This window comes from Miniopterus natalensis, chromosome 16 (assembly GCF_054644295.1).
Source record: "Miniopterus natalensis isolate mMinNat1 chromosome 16, mMinNat1.hap1, whole genome shotgun sequence".
Lineage (NCBI taxonomy): Eukaryota > Metazoa > Chordata > Mammalia > Chiroptera > Miniopteridae > Miniopterus > Miniopterus natalensis.
This window is the reverse complement of record NC_142096.1, coordinates 35942973-35961435: the sequence shown is the minus strand read 5'-3', so window position 1 is coordinate 35961435 and position 18463 is coordinate 35942973. Positions and strand designations below refer to the sequence as shown.

Here is an 18463-nt window from a genome sequence, read left to right as displayed (position 1 = left end):
GTCCTCTTGAATCCTGCTGATGACCTACTGGCATCCCCAACTCTTGGAAGCCTCCTCTAACCCTCACCCTGCTCCTGTGTTTTCAAAATACCCTGTGCATGTGTTTCTCCCCTAACTATCACTGTTGAGTGTTCAACTGTATTTCATCCATCCACCTCACCATCCCTGAAACTCCCAGCATGAGACAACTTTGAGAGCATTGACTGTCATTCTAAGGACTTGGAGGTATATCCCTAATGTAAGAAGAACTGCTGGAGATTTTTGATAAAGGAAGTGATACAATGTAGTCAATATTTTAAGAAGATAGTTCTAAGGGGAAACCATAAAGTAGATTATGGGAAGGACCGACCGGATGTAGGACAAATAGCAAGGAAGGGAAAGGGCACGGGGTGGAATCTGTTCTATATCCAAAGTCTCAGGATTTGGATCCCAGCTCTACTAGATGTTTTTGGGGTAACCTTGAACACACCACCTCTAGGAGTCTTATTTTATTTATGAACAAAATGAAAATAATAAACCATTCTGGGCCATCTCATCAGGTCTATGTGAGGACATTGCCAAATATAAATTCCAGTGAAATTAGTAAGGCAACTAGTTAAAGTCCAAATAAATCCAAAATGAGCCAGCCTCACCATGCCCTCAATGTCACATCCAGTCCCTTCTTGAAGTCAGGCGAGTCCCAGAACTCCCCAGTGTTCTACTGTGCTATGTGAAGCTAAGATTATCCCTGTCTGCCTGTCACCTGAAAGGTGACTGCCAATGTCTGAAGGGTTGTCATGCAGAAGGATAGGATTAACTCCATGGGGCTTTGTGGCAGTTACCAGGAGACAAATATTGGCTCAACATAAGGAAAGACTTTCAAACTGTCAGAGCTGTCCAAAGGCCGCCTGGGGCTGGGAGTGGAGGTGGGCCGTGAACCCCATGAGACTGCAGAAAATGAGCCTGAAGCTGGGAGGCCACAGCTGCAGACTCCATGCATCAGGGAGGTTCGAACCGGTCAGCTTCTAAGTTTCCTTCCACTTCTAAAATTCCATGGTCCACCGTGTTGCTCAGATTGTAAATGTCAGCTTATGGCATGAAATAGTCGATTTAGAGGTAAGGCTCTGTCCTGTGATTAGCAGTTCTCTTCCCTTGATGCCAACAATCCGCAGAGGGTCTTCTGACCACTCAAAAATAACCTGGGTTAATGGGAAGGCAAGTGTACCCAACCCCATAGGCTTCCTGGGCTCGGAGAGCCCCAGCTTCCTTTTCCAGAGGAACCTCCTCCTTACCCTGATGATGGTACATAGAACACGGGGAGTCTCCCAGGATCTCTGTTCCAGACCTTTTATTTTCTAGTGCTGACAATTTAATACATATCCACACTTTCCTTTGTGGGGAAAGATAAGACTCGGATGGTAATCTGAGCACCAGGGAAGGAAATGCCACATTCCTCAGTGTAAATATTTGACTAAGCTTTCTCCAGGCCATGCATCATCGTGCCGAGCCCCCCGAGAAGCTTCAGGTCCACAGATCTGCTGCTGAGATACCCTGGCAATGAATTATGAGGGGGCTTGTTTAAAACCAACCTCGAGGGCTGTGTATTCACAGGGCAGAGCAGAGATTGTTTTTACATGACCAAAAACTGCTCTGAGGAAGTCAAGAGTAGAGCCTGGTCTCGAATGGCCTAGGGGTTCTCTCTTTCGGTCAGGTCATCCCTGGAAAAGGGGACCTGTTGGGGTGGCTTGGGAAAAAAAAGACTGCAGCTATGTAGCTAATGTTCATGTCTTTTTACACAGTGAAAAACCAACCTCAAGGTCAATAAAGAATTACTTAGCTAGATACATCAAAGCAGTGGGCAAATAATAATAGAAAGTATTGATAATAATATTTATTGATTGTTGACAATGTGCCACTATGGTAAGTTCTGTTCATGTAATCACCCCAGTTAACCCTCAGAGCATTCTCTAGAGTCTCTTAAATATTTATCACCCCATTTTACCTCTGCAGAACCTGAGGCAGGGAGAGGGTGAACAGCCTGGCCAGGGTGGCAGAGGCAGCCCCTGGAGTTGGGAACTGTGCAGCTGCAGGAAATGATACTATAAATGAATATTTGTTGACTTAAAAATATGTTCATGATATTAAAGGGGAAAATGCAGGTTCTCAACTTGTGTGGCTCCATTTTTTTTTTCACCAAAAGAAATGGAGAAGTACATCACACTCATTAAGGATGGCTACTATTTTCTTTTTTAAAAATACACACACAAAAACAAAAACAAAATCAAGAGTGTTGGTGAAGAAGCAGAGAAACTAGAACTGCTAGTGGGGATGTGAAATGGTGCAGCTGCTGAGAACAGCATGGGGCTTCCACGAAAACAGAAAAACAGAATTGTCATGTGACCTAACAAGTCCACTACTGGGTGTACAGCCAAAAACAGTGGAGGCAGGCTCTAAACGAGGTACTTATACACCCATGTTCGCAGCAGGGTCACCCACAGTTGCTAGAAGGCAGAAACAACCCAAGTGCCCATCAGTGGATGAATGTGATCTATACATACAATACTCGGCCTTGAAGGGAAGGAGACTCTGACACAGGCTATGGTGTGGCCTAATCCAAGGACATGATGCTAAGGCCAGTCACAAAGAGACGAATGTTGTGAGATCCCACTTAAATGAGGTATGTAGAGGAGTCAAGTTCACAGAAACAGAAAGTAGAAGGGTGGATGCTGAGACCTGGCTGGGGGGATAGAGAATCACTGTGTAATGAGTACACGGTTTCAGTTACGCAAGACGAGAAGATTCTAGAGGACGGATGCACAACAGCGTGGATGTACTTAACACTACTGGACTGTTCGATTAAAAATTGTTAAGATGGGGGAAAAAGGAAACAAGAAAAATTTTCTATGTAAACCCTGTCTCTTAAGTAGGTTTTTATATTCAAGAATTTATCGTGTTTGTGTTGCCCAAACTCTATTTTTTGTTTTTCTTTTTCTTTCTTGACAAGTGCTATCTTTTTTGACGAGTCCGGCTGCCTTACACTAGCCATTGTAAGATCTGTTAGAAGCAGCCAGACAGAGCCATGTTCAAACCCTGGGTCCACCACTTTCAGCCATGTGACCTCAGGCAATTATTTTCCCTCTCTGGGCCTCAGTTTCCTCTTCCACGGGAATGATAATTCCTGCTCCACCTGGGTACCGGAAAGCATGAATAATCCTCGGTAGCAGGGGTTGAGTAAGTGTTCATTTTCTCCTCTACTTGTACACAAGTTGTCCAAGGACTTTTAAGCACACACGGTGGCTGTGCCTTTTCTGAAGCCAACTCCTAAAGTTGAGGAACAAAGGGTGAGGGAAGAATATTCTTCAGATCAGGAGAAGAAAGTAGTTAACCACATTGAGACAGTTTAGAGCAGAGGTTGGCAAGGGGCAGCCCCTGGGCCAAATCTGTCTTACCCTCTCATTTTGTAAATAAAGTTTCATTGCAAAACAGCCACGTTCATTTATTTACATATATCTATGGCTACTTTCTCTATAATGACAAAGTGGAGCAGTCAGGGCAGAGATTGTATGCTCTACAAAGCCAAAAATATCTACTTCTTATACAAAAAAAAAAAAAAAAATGCCAGCCCCTGGTTTACAGTATAAGTGATATTTTATCAGAAGATGATTGACACATGTCATTTTGTCTTCGAGAGCTCCAAAATGAAGTGGTGTATAGACAAGAAGAGCTGAAAGAAGGAGGACCTTTTATTCCAAAGAAGTCTAGGGATCACCTTCTACCAAATTCCTTCCACCCTTCTTTTTTTAATTTTTATTTTTATTGATTTTAGAGAAAGAGAGGAAGGAGGAGAGGGAATGCGAGAGAGACTTCGATTTGTTGTTCCACTTATTTGTGCATGCATTATTTGTTTCTCGTATGACTAGGGATCGAACCTGCAACGTTGGAATATGGGGACGAAGCTCTAACCAACTTGGCGGCCCAGCTAGGGCTTTCCACCCTTCTTTATGCTAGTGACTGGTGGTCAAGGTCAACAAAACCAGAATGTGGTTGTCAAGTGGAAGGCAGTGGGGAAACTTCATTGGTTTTCCACCGACAGATCAATTGGTTAGATTTTTAAACAAGAAAAAAGGTCAGTGATTCTATGAGGCCAATAAAAAGTCACAGCGTATCCGAGTGGTTAACCCTGAGATACTGAAATGACTCATCAGAGTCCGTGACTGTACTATTATTGATTTCATCGGTTTCAGTCCCCATGCGCTCACTGTATTCATTCTCCAAATACGGCTGAGAACTTCCTGATGCACAGCAATGTTAACTGCAGAGGTTTTTAATTTGCCCGCAGATTCTTTTTCTTTAATACAAAGAGCCTTTGGTTTCCCTCAGCAGTTGAAAAAACTGTCCAAGTTGTTGCCTTACTCCACAGTCTATGGACCCAATCTCTGAGTTACTGATTTGGGCGCTACCAGAAATAATGTACTAAAAAGCTGACAAGAACAGAGTGCTTACCTCGGTCTGGGTGCTTCCAAGTTGGGGAAGGAAGATAGGGGTCTCCACAGGTATTTCAAGCAAAAATGGACTTAATAATACAGGGAATGAAAAGTTTAAACAGTTGTGGGATGGGTAGGGAAATCTTCAAGGACTGGTATCCAGGGACCTGCTACTGGAATCCAGAAGACAGTACTGAAGTAGGTAATTCTCGAGAAGATGAGTGAAAGGAAGCCCCTGGCAACATCTGCATCTCATGACCCCCCCCCCCCCCAGCTGCTGCTGAGCATGAGAACTCCTGTTTGTCCTCAGCCTTCAAAACACCCTGCCAGCATCTCTCCTTGGCAGACTCCAGCCCTGAGCCCTGCTGGCGAAAGTCTAGGGGATGTGGGTCCAGGCTAGCTTCTCCCGTGCAGGGGGAAAGGTAGAAGGAAGGAGAGAGGGTTGAGTTGGAAGACTGGAGAAGTCTTCCTACGGAATGTGATGCCAGAGGCTGGGTTTTGAAAGATGGAGGTTGGCCAAGCCCCAGTCAATGATTCATCAAAAGAGTTTCCCTTTCTAGATGGCAAGAGCCTAACTTAGGGAAGTACCACCTTCCCAAGAAGTGCTTATCTTATGCAACCAGATGAGGAGGTACCTATAAATAGCTTGACTTTCTCACCCTTCTCAGTTCAAAATGGATAACTGCAAGCAACTCTTCCTTTCTGGAAAAAGAATGTTAGGAGTTACAGTTACTAAATCCAACAGCAATAGCTCTCCTCATTGGCAGTGTAAGTGGCGAAGGGTTTCTCTCTGAACGCATTTTGTAGGCCCTTTGGGATTGTTGTGCCAAGGGAAGGAGAATCTGCCAATCACAGGGGTTGTCAGGGCAACCCACAGAGTGAGACCCTAACATCTCCCCGTGTCTGTCTCCTTGGTAGCCCCCTCCTCTCCTCTTCAGAGACACATCGGGAACTCTCTAAATAACAAACCCATTTGATTCCCTCAAAGTTTAGAGCCACCGAAACCTTGCAGTGCTGGGATGGTAAAGGTGCAGCAGCAAGTAAGCAACTCTTGCTATGTTAGATGCTTTGTGCATCTAATGTGTTGAATCCTCTAAGGGGCTTTTGAGAAAAGCCTATTACCCACACTTTCCAGGTAAGGAAAGAGGCCAAGAAAACTAAAGTAACATTTCTGGGGTCACACACACCCAGTTCCTCCCCCCAGAGAAAATGGTGAGACCCCCACACTCCACTACTACAAGTGAATCCTAAATTCCACGGGGTGGTCCTGGGTCACACGGAGGTCATAACATCCTCTTAGCTTTGCGAAACCATGCAGAAACTTGAGCCCATCCTTCATGACTCCTTCCTTCCCCCTTTACCCCAGGAAAATGTGGGACAGCCGGATCTCACAATAGCTAGGGTAGAACTCTACCTCCACCCCAGCCTACCTCTGAGTCATTTCCCCACAGAAGTGGGAAAAAAAGATGGCTCCTTAGATACTAGAAGCCATGTAGGTTTTCAGAATTTCAGGTAAAATTCATCTTAGGGTATTTTATTTCTTGTGTGTGTGTGTGTGTGTGTGTGTGTGTGTGTATTACCTTTCACTATTTATTAATCAAATAATTACTTATTTGTATTAGAAAAATAGAAAGTACAGGTAAGCGGAAAGAAAAATAGAATCTATAAACACCTTACTAAGATAAAATTCATGGGTCCTTTGTAAGACAATGAGCTCAGCACTTCAGGACCATCTCTGTCCTTAATAATTCTTTGAGGTTTAGGGATCCAGATCACTGTTATGACACTAGTTGATATTTCATAAACACTCTGTTCCCTGAATGAATTTCAGGCTTCCATTCAGTTTTATAACCGTCATGGTGACATTTGCTCTTATCTCTTGACTGTATCACTGCTCATTGCCAGGCCTTCTCTATGGTGCCCATCTAGATATGAGCTCTCACTACTCCGTTTGCAAATGTCTTCAAGAACTTTTTCAAGGAGGGTTTGTGGATCATTTATTTCGTCTCCTTTGCATCTCCAGTGATATCAATGTTCCCTGCATATGTGAGTGCTCACTGGACCCTATATGCAACATTCCCAGGTCCTAGCCTTTGCTTTAAACTCTATAGATGCTACCAAGTTGTCCTCTGGCATTCAGTGCACTGGGAAGAAGATGGGCTGGGCTAATGTTGATCATCAGAAACAACCCATTGTTGCATGTATGGATATTCATGGAATTTTGTATTTCTCCAGTTAAGCTCATGCTTTCACCAGGCTACATGGATGTGAGGCTCTTATCCTTGAGTTTTCCTGAACAAAGGCCAGTTATTTCTGTCTGGCATGAGTTTTCTTTCCCTCTAGCTTGGGAATGCTTACTTATGTCACCGGGCTCCACATCTGTCCACTGTTTCTGAGACCTCCACTAGGGTTACTCTCACCCTTCTCAAGTCCTTGTCCCATTTTTCCAAATCATGGGAGACTTTCTTAAATACATGACTTGCACCAGTGATAGCCTTTCATGCAGCAGGAAATACCAGTATTGCCCTTTCTGCCTCTACTGGGGACCTAATTCCAGCCACTGAGCACACATTTTCTTACTGTATCCCATCTGCATGCCTCCATCTAACTCCTTTGCCTTTTCCCCCTGCAGATCTTGCATGGTCATTCTGCTCCTATTTCAGACAGACTTCCATGCGACCTGTGAGAGTGCCACAGGTGCTGAAGTGACCTTTGAGATCCTGGGGTACGTCGTTCGTTCTCAACATTTCTCTGCCTTACTGAAGTTATTCCTCCCGCACCATTTTTTGGGCAGGTTTTTCATTGGCTCCTTATTATTGTTAATAATTATGCTGTTCATTTCACTCATCCTTGGCCAAGACAAGGTCAGTGTGTATTTTTTGTTTTATTGAATTTATTGGAGCAACATTGGTTAATAAAATTATATAGGTTTCAGGTGTACAAATCTATATCACCTGTATATTGTATTGTGTGTCTCAGTATTTTTTTTCCTTTTTATTGAATTTATTGGGGTGATGCTAGTTAACAAAATTATACAGGTTTCAGGTGCACAAATTCCACAACACATCACCTGTACACTGTATGTGTGTTCACCACTCCAAGTTAAGTCTCTGTCCATGACCATTTATCCCCCCTTTACCTCCTCCACCTCCCTAAACAGCCCCCCACCCCCGGCAGTCTCCAAGCTGCTGTCGGTGTCCATGAGTTCTTTCTCTGTTTTTGTTCTTTTTTGCTCAGTCCTTCCACTCAGCCCCACCCAGTAACTGTCAACCTGCTCTCTGAGTCTGTCTCTGTTTTGTTTGCTAGTTTATTTTGTTCATTAGATCCCACATGAGTGAGAGCATATGGTATTTGTCTTTCTCTGCCTGGCTTATTTCAGTTAGCATAATGCTCTCCGGGCCCATCCATGCTGTCACAAAAGGTAAGACTTCCTTCTTTTTTACAGCCGAGTAGTATTCCACTGTGTAAGTGTACCGCAGGCTTTTTATCCAGTCATCTTGACTGTCAGTATTTTTAAAGCCAGGAGGGGTGACTTACTCTGGGTACTGCCCTGGGAGTCAAATTCTCTTCTCCAGCCAGAGTTTCTGCCCACACATTTCAGTCCAGCTCTTGCCTAAGGGCTGGCAGGCACCTAGGACGCCGGGTACCAGCTGTCCCTCCTCTTCCCGGCCTCTGCTCAGCTCCTAGTTCTCAGCGCCAGCCTGCGGGTGGGGGCAGAAAGAGCCCAGCTGGGCACACGCCTCGCAGCTGCCTGCAGAGCTCTCCAGGGCCCCCTGCCTCCCTGTGCTCACTTCACTCCCTCTCCATTTTCCGTCCAGGGATTTCCAGTGACTCCCAGAATGTGCCTGGATTGGGGGAAGTGGGAGAAAAGGGAGCCAGAGAAAGGAGAAATACTGGATTTATGAAAACAACCCCTGAGGAGGGGGATTTTTTCACGGAGGGAAGCAGGAGGGTGCCATGCACTGGAGCCAAGGTAGCTTGCCCTCCATCCAGATCCATCCACCCCCTCGCCGTTGTCCACCACTGCAGATCTGGCACCAGGCTGCGCTGCTGGCCTTAGTGTCCTGTCTCACCTGCAGCTGCTTCAGGAGCTCAAGGGCACAGCCTTGGGAGCAGCCAGCCGGCTGCCAATTGGAACTGGAAGTCAAGGGGCAGCTTACTTTGAATTTGCCCAATTTCCAAGTAGCTGTTACCTCAAAGGGGATATATATATAGAGAGAGAGAGAGAGGGAGAGAAAGAGAGAAAGCCCATGTGGCCTATCTATCCCTCTCTCTTCTACAGAGGCTGGTTGAAAAGTTGCTCACAAAGCAAGAGAACAAAGGTGACACATTTTTATTTTATTTTGCTATTTTATTTTATTTTATTTTTTGTAAATCTTCTTCACAGACTTTCAAACTGAAAGTGTGGTTTTCACTCAGCCTGAGCCTCTGCAGCGGGTCCCAGCAGGGGCTCTCCCCTGCTCTGCTCCGTGCCCCGCGGGTCTGTGAAGTCCCATCCTCGCAGCTAGTCACACAGCCCACAGAGGGCAGGCTCTGTCTTTCTCACGGGGGGGCCCGCATTCAGGGCCCTGGGAGGAAGATGACCACACATGCTCTCTGACCTTCCACTATAAATTCTAGACACCATTACCTTCCATCCCTTCCAAACTTCACCTCCTCTCCAGCTATGAGCTCTCCATCCAGTCTAGGGGTTGAGTCTCACGTGCAAGAAAATATAAAATTCATACCATGAGAAAAGCAAATTTGAAAAGAAACAAACATGGTTAGGGATGTTCATAGTAAGAACAGCATGACGGCTGTTGCATTTGAAGGCTCTGCACTGCCCAGGTTCATATCCCAGCTCTGCTGCTTAATGTCTATATGAATTTTGGCAAGTTATTTATTTAACCTCTTTGTGCTTTATTTCCCCATCTATAAAATGGGATAATAAGAGTATCTACCTCATAAAGTAATTGTGAGGCTTAAATGAGTTAATATATTCAAAGTTCTTTAAGAGATATAGGCTCCACATGTGTTAGCTGTTAACATTACCTATTGACAGCAAGAGCGCTCAGGCATATTATTGCTGGGCTCTCCATGCTACTGTTTAGTCCTGTCACTCTCCAGGAACCCTTTCCCAGGCTGCAACACACAAGAGGAATCATAGGAGACAAAGTCAGAGCCTGTTACTGAAAGGGCAAGCACACTTTCATCACTCCCTCTGCAGAGAGCAGGACTATGTGGCCAACTCAGTCACAAGCGTGGCTCAGGCTCAGGGCTGAAGGGAAGCCGTTCATGTTCTAGAATGGCCGGTCCTTGGTGGCAATCCCTGAGCTTGCCCTGTGCCTAGACAGAGATGACCAGCCTGTCTCTCCCACCCAAGGACCAGCTGAGGACAGGTGTTGACATGACCAGCCTGGGTGATAGAGGCCTGTTCTGCTTACTCACGGTGGCAGAATGTGCTGAAATGGTTCACCCGGAACGGGCCACGCGCTGATGAGTAACGCCTTCCTCGAGGGCAGACCACACGCATTTCCTTGTATCTGGTCTTCTATGGAGGACAAACCTGTTTCCGCCCCGAGTTTTCCCCTTCAAGTCTCTCCCAGCTCCTTCAACGAGGCATGGTTACCCACACACTCCAGCTGAGGAAACCGAGGCTCCGAGCTTCAGTGCAGAGCCAAGAGGAGGGCCAGGCTGCTCCCAGGCGCGTCCATGCTGCTCCTGCCATGCTCCCAAGAGCAACGTGTGCATGCGTGTGAGCAAAAGTCAGAGCACGTTAGCTCTCTTCAGCCGTTCGCTACGCCAGATGCAGAAAACAAACTCATCGAGAGCCTGGGAATCTTTTAGGCTTCAAGTAGGAGCCTCTGCAGCGTGTCTGACAGCGGGCCCTTCAGATTCTCTTTGTGAGAGTCCACTTCTCTCCTGCCTTTCTACTCAAGTGGCAAATAAATTCTGCTCACACACCTGATGGCAAGACTCCATTAAGGTTTTTTCAGGTTTCACTGGGCCTCAGGTTTTCCATCTGTAAAATGGGAGTGGTAGAATTAGCTTTTCAGGGTGTTGAGAAGATTACAATGAATGTACTGAGTCTCTGGTATACACTGGATGTCCACTTGAGAGATGATATTCTTATATATTAAGCAGAGTGACCTCCCTGTATTTCCTGATATTTCTAGTCTTTCCCTGACCTTCTTCCATTCTGATGGTTAGACGTAGTAGCATCAGATGATTCAAGGAAGAGAAAAGGTTTTTTAATTTCCCAAAGTTTAACATTGATCCCAGACATAGAGGCTACATAATAGATCAGAAATAGGCTGCCTCCTGTCCCCTGAAATTACGTACAGATTTCATGGGAGGGGGGATGGATGGGAGGGGATGCCTTGAAAGGGGGCCTCATGCCTTGTCACCTAAGTGTCAGGTGAGGATGGAGGTTGGAACTGACAGAACCCCCCATATTAGGGCTCCTAGAAGAGAAGACCTGCGCTTTCTTTGCCAGATTGGACCTGAAAAAGTAGCAAGTTCCCAGACACTCAGCCTGGTGCGGGAGCAGGAGGGACATTTACCCAGCATGGTGTGGGAGCAGGAGGGACATTTACCCAGCCTGGTGTGGGAGCAGGAGGGACATTTACCCAGCCTGGTGTGGGAGCAGGAGGGACATTTACCCAGCCTGGTGTGGGAGCAGGAGGGACATTTACCCAGCCTGGTGTGGGAGCAGGAGGGACATTTACCCAGCCTGGTGTGGGAGCAGGAGGGACATTTACCCAGCCTGGTGTGGGAGCAGGAGGGATATTTACCCAGCCTGGTGTGGGAGCAGGAGGGACATTTACCCAGCCTGGTGTGGGAGCAGGAGGGACATTTACCCAGCCTGGTGTGGGAGCAGGAGGGACATTTACCCAGCCTGGTGTGGGAGCAGGAGGGATAGTTACCAGGAAGCCCAGAGCTGGTGGAAAGTCCTGAGGAAGAGGTGGGCCTGGCACAGTGGAGGCTCAGCAAGGAAGCCAGTGTGGCTTCAGCGGGTGAGCCAAGGGACAGGAGACAGGTACGAGGGCCATCACACAGAGGGACCAGGAGGCACTGGCTCACCTCGGCCTTGAGTGAGAGGGGAGTCTTTGGAGGATTCTGAGCAAGGGAGTGACACAGCATGACACATGACGTTAAAGGCATGTTATGGCAGTTGCACTGAAAGTAGAATACCGATGAGGCACAGAGGACTTCGGCAGAAAGTTCAAAGGCCAGCGGAGGCCAGCCTTTTACATTGATTTGAGCTGAGATGGTGGAATGAACAGCACGCATCTAAATGGCTGGGGATACTTTGTGAGGTCTTAGAAGAAAACCCATGCAGGGTCAGCCAGCAACTAGAGCTGAGCTCTCGCCCCATGCCCTGTATCCTCAGGGTCCACATAGTGCTCAGAAAGATCCATCCGTCCTGGCCAATTAAACTAAAAGCAACAAGACCAGACCACCTCATCAAAGACGAAGCCAAAAAGGAACACTAATGTCTTTTCCACATTGGATCAGAGCTAAGAGGTCTGGGCAGGGCTCTTCATGCTAAGCATGAGAAAAAAGTGGGGAAATGGCATTTCAACTATGCAAACATCCTAGAACGCAAAAGGGAAAGGAAATACAATCTGCAAAAGAACAATAAAAAACTCAGTATGGAGTCATTTATACAAGACTCAAAAACAAGATGATGAAGCAATAGGCTGGGGCGAAAAGGAAGATTACAGGGTTAAGGAAACAATTGAGGGCAAAGCAACATCCTTACGGAGTCCAATAAAGAAATGTAAACTAGGGAGGAACAGAAGAGGCACGGCTGAAAATTCAAACAATGATAAAAGGAAAAGGCTTTGGACGTCACAGTAACTGCAAGGGAAAAGATAAACTGAGTAAATCAATTAGAGATGATGACAATGCGTACTTCAAAGTTGGCTCACAGAAAGATCGCTGCTTTTCTTAAGGAGAGCAGCCAATAAATGGAAGAGTGTTTGATATGTAATTCATCAGGGCTTGTTCTGACATTAGAAAAAATAGTAAATCTGCAAGACACAAAAATTAATATACTAGAAAAATATAATTTACATGGAGATACAGAACATATCCTGATCCACCTTAACTATACAGAATGACTTCATCCAGACAAAAAAGGGAGTGAGCTGGGATCATGTCGGCCCCGGATTTCTCCACACTGATATTTTTTCCAAAGGAAATTAGAGGAATGCCCACAAATCCCAAATAAAGGAAAATGTAACTCAAGAATGTTAAAACTGAAGGCATTCTCAAACATGAGAGAATTCAGGTCCTATATGAGCCTTTTTGGAAAATACACTGGAAGACTAATCCAGTGACAAGACAAATTTATTAAACACACACCCCCCCCTCTAGAGTGAAAAAATACAGATGAAGGTTAAATTCACTTACAGAAGTGTAAATAGCACAACAGCAAACATTTTGATTGCTGAAGAGAGCACGTTATCATTTTAGGTTTAAAATTATACAAGTAACAACAAGCAGGAGGCAAAAGAAAGGAGATGGGAGAAAATATCGGAGTTTGAATCACTTGAACTTTCTAGTAGAAGGTTAATTAGTACGACTTCAAAAACTGAAAGATGTATGTTAGAAGGAAAATTTTAACTCCCAATTATGTGATTTCATTAAATTTTTACTTAATCTCACTTAGATATTTGACAAAATACTATCACAGGCAACTGAGAAAAGAGCACAATCCAAATTTCACTTTGGTTGACTTTTCTTTGGTTATGTTCAAGTGAAAGTAAGTAAATGTGGTTGGTTTTATTAAATTAAGTATGCCTAGCATGATCTCTAATGAGTTAGCTAGTTATTTATCTACCTAAATAACCTTCCCTCTCCCTCATCCCAACCTATCTGTACACAGAGACATTTGGAATGATGTCTACCAAGAGTTAATGTTGGTTACTTCTCAGTGGTGGAATTTTGGAGTCATCTCTTTGTTGCTCTCTTCTTTGTACTTTAAATATATTTTTTAAAATTATTTTATTATACATGTTTATCAATTCTAATAGTTATTATGTTTAAAAATGTATATGCTCACTTAAGTTTCATAGAGTGATATATACGATTTGACAGCATCCGGAAATCAGAATTATTGCTCAATAGTAATTGATGCATTGAGGGCTTGCTATGTGCCAAGTGATCTGTCAACGGCCTCTTGTAAACAATGCCATTTTCTTTAAACCTCACAACTTCATGATCATGTCCTCAATTTAAAGATGAGGAATTCAGCAGTTCTGGGGATATAAAGTACGGCGTAGGGAATATAGGTAATAATATTGTAATAACTATGGATGGTGTCAGATGGGTATCAGACTTTTCAGGATGATCATTTTGTAAGTTATATAAATTTTTAGTCACTGTGTTGTATATCTGAAACTAATATAATATTGCCAACTGTAACTGAAAATTTTTTAAAAATATTCATGAGGTCTTCACAAAAGGTTTTAGAGTCATGGGAGAAAACATAAGGAAATTAAAGCTCATAGAAGTTAAGCGATGACATCACACACTTCCAAGTGACTGAGAGGGAGCGCGAGTCCATGCTTTTAACTCCAAGTCGGCTTCATTTATCAATTGTGTACTGAGGCCCCACTCTGTCCCACACATTATGTGCGCTCCACTGTGGCACAATTCCTAGACTTCCTCCTAATGACTAATTTTAACTAAGAATTTCCTCTTTCAATGGTTAAAAAATGTATGGCAATATTTCATATGATTCAGGCTCTAAAACATCCTAACATGGTACATCAGCTCAGCTTTCTTTTTTATCTTCTCTTTGAAGATGAAACAGTTACTCGTTTTACATCTAAGCTGCAGATTTATTTTGTTTAAAAATAAAATTTACTGAAATTAGAATCAGGGTGTTTGTTTGTGATTCCTACAGCTGCGTGTTTGAGCTTTGAGTACTTTCTGTATGCAGCTATTATTTCACAATTTTTTAAAAAAAGTGTTTTAAAGAAGACTGTTAAATGCAAGCATGAGTTATCAGTTTGTTTCATTCAATAAATTAAATTTTGATCTGTGATAGAGTAAAACAGATTAACCATATTTATATAAATTTATATGAATTTTGTCTATTATTTTTAATTTTATTTATTATTTACCTTTTGCTATGTATCAAATTATCCCCCAAATTATTATCTTAAAATATAATATAAATATTTGTAGGACAAATATCTTAAAATATAATATAAATATTTGTAGGACAAATATCTATTATCCTACAGAAGCTGTGTCAGGAATCCAGGCACAGCTTAGCTGCTGGGTGTCTCTGGCTCATTCTCTCTCACAGGGGCCTGGGGCGGGGGGGGGGACAGTCATCACTATGCTCAGCTAGGGCGGAGCTCCAAGCTCACCTATGTCTCAGGTCTTCAGTGGCTACTGATCAGAGTCCTCAGTTACGTTACCACATGGGTTTCTCAATAGGTCTGTTCAGAATATGGCAGTTAACTTCTCCCAGTGAGAGAGACAGTGCCAAGATGGAAACCACAGTCTTCTTGTAACCTAATCTCAAAAGTTATATTCAATCATTTCTGCTTCATTCTCTTCATTAGAAATGAGTCACTAAGTCCAGCCCTCACTCAAGGGGAGGGTATCACACAGGGTTTAACTAGCTGGAAGTAGGGGTCATGGGAGTCATGCTAGAGGCTGCTTACTATAGATTGGAAAGCCATGTACCGAAATGTTAGCCTTGTTTGCCTCTAATAGGGAATTGAAATCATGGATGTTTTAATGTTATTTTTATTGCTTCTCTGCTTTTCTAAATTGTCCATGATGCAGAGGTAGAAAAGGTTGAAAACACAGGCTCTGTGTTTAAATTCTGCTCTGTCACTCAGCATCTGGATTAGGCATAGGCTTACTTAGCCTCCATTTCCCCAGTGCCTAACTCTTATGATTATTGTGAAGACTGTGACCTATATGTAAAGCACTTACACAGCAGCACCTTTTAAAAGCTTATCAAATATGGACACTTATCATTGATAAATATATAACTTTTAAAATATGAAAAGAAGGTGGTGGAAGTTATAATGATACAAAAAGTAGTATCCCGTTTTATACCTAGGTTATAACTGCATTAGCAGGAGAGGGGCATGAACACATACAACACAGGAACAGTGAGGGCCAATAATATAAGCAAATGCTAAATTTCATAGATCAGGCCATAAATGAAAACATGAGAATAAAGAGGTAATGGAAGATGGGCGGTTGTGTAGAGGAATGCATTTCAAAAGAGGTGGGGCAGGCTGTGGGCAGGGTGAAGGTAGGATTAGAGGTTCTGAAATTCTGGTCAGGTCCTCATTTACTGAGTGTCTCCTCCATGCCAGCCTCTGAGGACACAGCGTTCAATAAGGCAGAATGTCTGCCTTCAGGAAACTCATAGTCTAGAAGGCAGGGACAGCAACAAAGGCATCCTCTCAAACTATTTGGTGACTTCAGAGATAAAAGCATTTAATCGACAGTTATTTATTGAGCATCTATTATGTGCAGACATCATACCCAAAATCACTGCCCTCAAAGAGCTAATCACGGGAGATGGGCAACTTAACAGGCAGTCTCAAGACAATGTAATAAATGCTAGGATGAGCAGAGAGTCTTTTTAAAAGAGGTTACATGAGATGGGAGAGCAAAGGGGAGCAGAGATGTGGTTTAGGGAGACAAGGAAGGTTTTGTGAGGTTTTGTTTCATGACTAAGCTGATACCATGTTAGCCAAGCCAAAGGTTAGTTGAGGAGAGCTCTCGTTGAAAGGACACCCTAAGGACAGATGCTATGACAACCCAGAGAAAACATGACTGGCAGACAACAGGCTGGAAGGTTTAGACATTTTAATCAAGGCCAGGTTATGGAGCATTCAAAATTGCAGACACAGAAAATGGGATACATGTTGAAAATTTGCCGATAGCAATGACATAGTGGATGCTCTGTTTAAGGATGGCCTCGAATTTCCTTCAGAGGAAGCAGGATAAGTGGGGACTCTGCACTTGGGGAGATGACCTTGGCATCAGAGGTCAAGTTCACCTGGAGTAGTCCTCCCAAGGTGATTTCCTTAAATGCCAGTAACATCTGAGCTAGACGTTCATGGTAACTCATTCTAAGCTCTGCCGAACCCTGCGATACTTGAAACAATTAGTCTCATATATCATGGACAGAGTGTCACAGAGACGGACGGTAAAGAAAGTGCTCAAAGCAAGTTGAAAATGCGAAGACGCAGTTGGGGTCCTTGTAGAACAAATAAGCATTGGGGAGGGACCAACAAAGCAGAGGAGAGCAAGAAACAGGATGGGAGAAACTATTAGTCTCCAACAATTGGGACAGCCATCTAATTTTTCTATCCCAGAGCAGGGTGACTTTGGGCAAATCCCTTCATCTCTTTGACCCACATTTCACACCTGTGAAATAAGAATAACCACTATTTCACAGGACTGCTACAAGGATAAAATGAGATTATCTCCATGAAAGAACAAAGCCCGTCCAATCATAAGCTAATTTTACTATTATTATTAGACAGAGGATAGAAGGTGGTTGTGAATGTTTAAATTCTGGAGTCCAAGCTTGGATCTAAATCCCAGTCTTTCAATTACTAGCTGTATGATCTTAGACAAGTTACTTAACTTCTCTGGATCTCCAATTCCTTGTCTATAAAAGGGGAAAAATAACAGTAGCTACTTCATAAGGCTTTTATGAGGCATGCTTGATGAATTCATGTAAAATGCTAAAACAATGCAGGCATGGAATAAACTCTCAATAAATATCTGCTATTAATAGCAGTAGTCATTGTAATAGGAGAAACAGCAGGAACAGTAGTATTTCTGGACTCTAGGACCCTGGTTTTCATAAGATGCAAATGGGGGTAAAAAAAAGTAACATATTAGTGTAAATAAGGTTTAATTAGAACCTCAAAGTAAGTTCATATATTTGGTGATTTTCGAATCTGGTAGCAAAGCCCCTGGATTAAATATGAGGAAACAGACTTGGAGGAGTTACATGAATTTCGTATGAACACACGCCCAGACGCGGCTAAGCCAGGAGCTGGCTTCACGGTTCCTGGTGCTAAATTCGGGCCCTTTCTGATAAGCTGAGCTGTCTCTGTGCTGGGTCTGGCATGCTTTAAAGAGAGCAATTTGCAGAGCATCTCACCAGGAATTTCCTTTAGGTTGAGCTAAAATCGACCCGTACAATAGTAGCAGGACTTGCTTGTTTAAAGAGCTTCTGTCTGGTCCAGTTGTCTCTCAGCTTTCTCCCCTAAAAGGAAATTTAGAACCGTTAGCTTATGTTGCATTTGTTCTTAAATGTACTCATTCATTCTCGTGGGTGATTAAGGATGATGGGTATATAAATATACAAGTACATAAATGACAAGCCCAACCGTGTGCATATGGTAATTGAATTCTGAGATGAGAACCATGTTTATGCACTTCTGTCAGGCCGCCGCCTTGCGATGAGCGTGCGATTTCTTACCCACCATTTCACCGCCGCCAGCATCAAAGGGAATCTCCTAAGTGCGGCACTAGAGAACACCATCGACGCCTTCCAGATCATTCGCAGCTGGGAAAAACGATCACGAGGGTTCTCTCTGGATGCTAGGTCTGGCGAATGGGTGCTCCCTGCTGCATTAATGCTGCATTTGTTCAGCAGGGGCCACTGGGTGAAACACTGATCCTAACGGGAGTATAAGATTTAAGATAAAGTTTTATCATTTGACTGAAAACTGCCAAAAATATTTCAGTAACTATCACAGATGACAGCATTTTCAAGTTATTTAAATAGAGAGTGGGGACACCAGACTCAGCTAAGTGAGATTGGCCAGGGTAAAAGCGGAGGAAGTGCATTCTAGAAAGCAGGGACTGGATGAATACTAGAATGGCTTTGTGCAGACACCTACAGGGAGATGAGATAGGTGGGCGAAGGCCAGGTTGTGGAGGGTCTTGCGTGCCACACAGCGGGACAGGGACTTTACCCTGAGGCCACGGGAAGGTTTTAGGCAGCCTGG

The 18463-nt window shown here is 43.8% G+C and overlaps 1 long non-coding RNA gene across 5 annotated transcripts in view; it reads right to left on the bottom strand.

Moving 5' to 3' along the window:
* Positions 1-9993: 9993 nt before the first annotated feature.
* LOC107539542 (uncharacterized) overlaps positions 9994-18463 on the bottom strand; it is a 301088-nt gene continuing 292618 nt past the window's right edge. For 4 of the 5 annotated variants that reach the window (XR_015715799.1, XR_015715801.1, XR_015715798.1 and 1 more), the window contains 3 exons: positions 17936-18132; positions 17611-17715; positions 9994-10464 (listed from right to left, as the gene is read on the bottom strand). This is a non-coding gene — a long non-coding RNA (uncharacterized LOC107539542). The remainder of the gene's footprint in view (positions 10465-17610; positions 17716-17935; positions 18133-18463) is intronic. The other variant, XR_015715797.1, reaches the window with a different exon arrangement.